The 5,882-nt window shown below is 39.4% G+C and overlaps 1 protein-coding gene across 3 annotated transcripts in view; it reads left to right on the top strand.

Annotated features, from left to right (window-relative positions):
* Positions 1 to 5,882, top strand: part of LOC105887689 (zinc finger protein 33B-like) — a 39,771-nt gene that overhangs the window by 24,479 nt on the left and 9,410 nt on the right. The window lies entirely within an intron of this gene.

Below are 5,882 nucleotides of genomic sequence, written 5' to 3'. Positions count from 1 at the left end.
ACTCTTGGGCTCACCTGATCCCCTTGCCTCAGCCTCCCAAGTAGCTGGGACTATAGGCATCTGCCACAACCACCAACTATTTTTAGAGATGGAGTTTTGCTCTGTCTCAGGCTATTCTCAAACTCATGAGCTCAGGCAGTCCACCCACCTTGGCCACCCAGAGTGTTAGGATTACAGGCCTGAGCCACTGTGCCCAGCCCTGGTTGGTGTTCTTGAGGACACACAGACATTGGTATGCTCATTAGTGTTGAAAAGGTGGTAGAAGCACAGATCATGTAGGGTCACGTGAGCTATAATGGGGACTATGGTTTTATTCTGAATAAAATAAGAAGCCATTGGCATGGTTTGACCTAATAAGCAACATATAGTGGTTTGTCCTCCAAATTGATCTCTCTGGCTACTAGGCAAAGAAAATACTATTAGGGACAGAGGTGTGAAAGCAGGAACATCAGTCAGAATATTTCAGTCTATGAAAAAGCAATCTAGCTTACACTTGGCCAGAAGTAGTGGAGACCATTAAAAATAGTTGGCTTCTAGATATATTTTGAAAGTAGGACCTATAAGATTTCCTTCTGAGTTGGATAAGGAATATGAGAAAAGAAAGATTTAAGGAGTGACTTGAAGGATTTCATCTACAGCAATTGGATAAGTGGGTACCAGTTTTCAAGATGGGGAACTATGGGGAGAAATAGTTCTGGAGTGATTTTTAGCAATTTTGTTTATATAATCCAGATTTCAGGTGATTATAATATATTCAAGTTTACATGTGGATAAGCATTTGGGTAGATGGACTGGTAAATCAAGGGAAGTCCAGGTTGGAGATATTAATTCAGGAAGTATTAGTATGGTAGTATTTACAGTTTTGTATTTAGTATTTCAAGCTAAGGTATAGGCTGGGTATGGTAGCTCATGCCTGTAATTCTAGCACTCTGGGAGGCTGAGGCAGGAGAATCCCTTGAGCTCAAGAATTTGAGAACACCCTCAGCAAGACTGAGATTCTGTCTTTACTAAAAGCAGAAAAATTAAGTGTGGTAACAGGCATCTGTAGTCCCAGCTGCTCAGGAGTCTGAGGTAGAAGAATTTCTATGGCACTCTAGCTGGGGCAACAGAGTAAACTTTGCCTGAAAAAAAAAAGTCTAAAGCTAAGAAATTACATAACCTCTCTTTAGATTTTTGGGATAGGAATACACATATCTGAGACGTCTAAAGGCTGTCACCTGGGACATTACTTTTCAGAAGTCATGAAAGTAGTTGGACACTTGCCACTGGGTCGCTCTCACCTGTAATCTCAGCAATGGGAGGCCAAGGCAGGTGGATTGCCTCAGCTCATGAGTTAAAATACAAGCCTGACCAAGAGCAAGACCCCATCTCCAAAAAATAGCTGAGCATTGTGGCAGGCACCTGTAGTCCTAGCTACTTGGGAGACTGAGGCAAGAGAATCTCTTAAGTCCAAGAGTTTGAGGTTGCTGTGAGCTATGATGCCACAGGACTCTTCCAAGGGTGACAAAGTGGGACTCTGTCTCAAAAAAAAAAAAAAAAAAAGGTCATGAAAGTGATAAAACTCAGCAAAGGAAAAAGAAAAGTAGTTTGGGGATAAGGGACACAAAGAGAATATGTAGCCAAGTGCAGACACATTCAAAGAGAAAGTGAACCTCTTCGAGGAAGGATGTGTAGAGTAGGCATTTTCTCTCTCTCTCTCTCTTCTCTGTCTCTCTCTACAAATCTTCCAGAGAAGGTAAATGAGCAACACAAACTCTGTCTTATGACCCTTGAGGATATCTGAAATCCCAAATCAATGCAAATGGAAAAGCTGTAAGAATCACTGAAAAATTTAAGAGGGGTTTGTGTGTACCAGCCGCGTAAGTGGAAAACAAAAACATTTCTGATACTCAGAGGAACTTGCAAAGTACTTTTGAGAGACAAATCACTTACTCTTGGGTGTGAAGCCTAAATCTCTCTGTGGAATAACATAAGTGTAGTACACAGGATGGCTGGAGCTCCTTTGGATGCAGTTCTGTGAAGCAGAGGTAGTAGATTAAGAGTGGAAACAGACACAGTCATATTTTTCAGTGACACTGTTTCTATCACAGTGCAAGAAGCAAGAAACTTTCTGTTTGAGGAAAAAAACTTCACTGACACCTACGTTTAGGGAAACAAACTTATATGCTATCTTAGCTGATATTCCTACAACATAGAATTTAAAGTAAAACTTAGTAACAATTGGTCAGGATGTGCAGACCTGCTATATAAATACCAAAATAGGGAGTAAGACTGGTTAAGAAGAAGGGAAAATACAAGGTGCTGATGACTTCACTAGCCATAGTTCTGTAATAAATAGATCTGAGTGCTCAGTTTAGCGGGATATCTTCAGAGAGGTTTAATGTAAACCACCACGTCTCAGAACAACCTTTTAGAAAGGTGAAGGTAATGTTATATATCTGCTGCCTTTTCATTCCTCTTTCACATTAGACAAAGACTGTTCTGTAGAGTTGTAATTCCTTCACATTGCTAGATTGCATCAGCCTCTCTAGGCCACTGCTGGGGAAGCCAGAGCTTCCAGGAGTCTAGTCCAGCCACTTGGGTGCCTCGGTTTGTCTATTACGTCAATACACAATTGATGTTTCTTTTTTTTTTTCTTTTTTGTGATAGCCTCTCACTTTGTTGACCCTTTTGTTATAGACTGTGGCATCATAGCTCACAGCAACCTCAAACTCCTGGGCTTAAGCAATTCTCTTGTCTCAGCCTCCCAAGTAGCTGGAACTATAGGCACCTGCCACAATGCCCAGCTATTTTTAGAAACGTGATTTCTATCTGGCTCAGGTTGGTCTCAAACCTGTGAGCTCAGGCCTCCCAAGTGCTGGGATTACAGGCTTGAGCCACTGCGCCCAGCTCACAATTGATGTTTCTAGATCTGTAGCTGCAACAGGGCCAACCCCAGTGACCTGGCTTCAGAGCAAGCCATTGCAAAGGCTACTCTGGCAAAAAGGAAGGCAGAACTGGGTTGATGCATGCTAAACATGAGTTTAGTACATGTGCAAAACACTTGTTCATAGGGAGCACTCCTGTTAGCCTGAGATAAGATATGGTTCTACCCAAGTAAAACTCATGCGGTGAGCTCATTCCTTAAAAAACTCATATTCTTTGAAGGTAAGGAATCAACAGGGAACCAGCACAAAACACATACAAAGCTATTACAAGAAAAAAAGGATGAAAAAAATCAGGAAAAAAAATAATATATGAAGAAATGCCAACTGATCAAAGTAGATAAATAATGGGACCAAATATTAAAGCATGAATTTTAAAAGGAGAACTAATTGAATTTACTATCTGTATGATACAAGAGTTCCAGAAAGGCTCAGCACCCGTAGCACAGTGGTTATGGTCACATGCACTGAGGGTAGGGGATGTGAACCTGGCCCAGGCCAGCTAAACAACATTGACAACTGCAACAAAAAAGTAGCCGGGCATTGTGGCAGGCACCTGTAGTTCCAGCTACTTGGCAGGCTGAGGCAAAGAATCACTTAAGTCCAAGAGTTTGAGGTTGCTGTGAGCTATGATGCCACAGTACTCTACTGAGGGTCACATAGTGAGACTCTGTCTTAAAAAAAAAAAGAGTTCCAGAAAGTTGTTAAGAAAATAGTATGGTGTTTTGATTCATTTAATAAAAAGAACTGTAGAATGTCAAACTCAGAAAAGAATTGGAAGAGAAAAAAAAATTACAATCTGGAAGAATTTCAAAGAATAGATATTGCTGAACTTACATCCAGAAGGAGATGAGGAAGATGAGCAAAAAGAAACCAAACTAAATAAAACTTGAAGATTGCATAAAGACGATAGTATAAAAGATATTTCACGTATATTCTACATATATAGTTCATTTTCCTAAGTAGGAAATCCAAGATATAGAACAAATATTTAAAATATTTCAAGAATACTTTTTTGGGGGGTGGGGAAGTGGTACAATTGAATCTACGTAAAGACAAACAATCTCTTAGGAAGATGGACCCAAAATGATCATGATACATTCTAGTGAAGTTATTAGATTTCAAAAACAAAAGTTAACTTTTATACAAAGTTAAAGAGTGATTGATTGTTTAATAAGAAAAAAGCAAATATAATTTGAATAGTCTAGAATCTGGGCTCTTGGGCAGTGCCTGTGACTCAAAGGAGTAGGGCGTTGGCCCCATATGCCAGAGGTGGCGGGTTCAAACCCAGCCCCCAGCCAAAAAAAACTGCAAAAAGAAAAAAAATAGAATCTGGGCTCTTGTCCCAGGAGCTTCTATTAGAGGATGAATGTCAGTTAACCAAGATGCAACAAAAAAGCATGATAAAAGCATTAGTGGTGAGCTCTGAATTTAACTGAGGATCTAACTCTAAAGCAATTGTGGGATTAGGTAGCAGGAGAGAATGTACTTTGTTTATTTTTTGAGATAGAATGAGACTCTGTTTCTGTGGGTAGAAGTGCTGTGCTGTCATAGCTCACAGCAACCTCAAATACTTGAGTTCAAGCAATTCGCTTGTCTCAGCCTCCCAAGTAGCTGGGACTATAGGTGCCTGCCACAATGCCTGGCTAGTTTTTCTGTTTTTACTAGAGGGACGGGTCTTGCTGTTGCTTAGCCTGGTCTCTGAACTTCTGAACTCAAGGGATCCACCTGCCTCAGCCTCCCAGAGTGGTAGTATTAGGATTATAGGTGTGAGCTATCACAACAGGCCAAGAGAATACATTGCTGAAAACCTTCGTAACAGAGAAAGGCTGTATTTAATTTGAGTAAGGGAAAGGGAAAGACAAGCGGAAGGAATGGCAGTTTACTTGTACGGTGAAGTCTGTTAAGATGCAAAGTGTGCATTCTAAGACTCACTAGTCTATCCAAAATAGTTCAATAAAAATTCAGGGCCAATGGGAAAATGAGGTCAGGGGGCACTCACAACCTTCATCAGTGAAGTACAGTATTAAAGTCTTCAGCTATGAGTTTGGATTTATTTATTTTTCTTTTTAGTCTGTTGGTTTTTGCTTTATAAATTTTGAAGTGTTATTAAATGTATAGTTATGTCTACTTGTTGAATTGACCCCTTTATGATTGTATAATATCTGTCGTTATCCTTGGTAATTCTTTTTGTTTCTGAACTCTACTTTGATATTAATGTAGCTGCTCCAGTCACTTTTTAATGTTATGTATCTTTTCACATCTTTTTTTTAGCCTATTTATATTTAAAGTGAGTTTCTTTTAGATAGTATAGGGTTGGGTATTGCTTTTTTTAACTTCATGTTAAAATTTAACTTTTTAATTGTTTTGGTCATTTTCATTTAATATGATTTTTTAATGTTTGGATTCAAATTTATTATTTTCCTGCTTATTTTCTATTTGCTCATCTGTTCTTTTTCTTTTTTTCGTTCTTTTCCACTCTTGGGTCTCATTCTGTTGCCCAAACTAGAATGGAGTGATATCATCACAGCTCACTGCAACGTCAAACTCTTGGGCTCAAATGATCCTTCTCCCAAGTAGCTGGGACTACAAATACATGCCACCAGGCCTGGCTGATTTTTGTATTTTTAGTAGAGATGGAGATGGGATCTTGCTCTTGTTCAGGCTTGTCTTGAACTCATGACATTAAGTGATCTTCCTGCCTCAGCCTCTCAAAGTGTTAGGATTACAGGTGTGAGCCACTGCATCTTTTTCTCTTTTGGATTGAGAATTTTTTTTATGTTTACTAAACTCTTATTAGTAATAAAAGTTGAGCATCCCTAATTTGAAAATCCAAAATCAGAAATGTTCTAAAACTAGAAACTTTTTTTTTTTTTTTTGAGACAGAGGCTCAAGCTGTCCCCCTGGGTAGAGTGCCATGGCTTCACTGCTCACAGCAACCTCCAACTCCTGGGCTCA

This window comes from Otolemur garnettii, unplaced genomic scaffold, assembly GCF_000181295.1.
Source record: "Otolemur garnettii isolate 467f Iridium unplaced genomic scaffold, OtoGar3 scaffold00105, whole genome shotgun sequence".
NCBI classification, from domain to species: domain Eukaryota; kingdom Metazoa; phylum Chordata; class Mammalia; order Primates; family Galagidae; genus Otolemur; species Otolemur garnettii.
The sequence above is the reverse complement of the archived record's forward strand: the minus strand, read 5'-3'. Positions and strand labels throughout refer to the sequence as shown.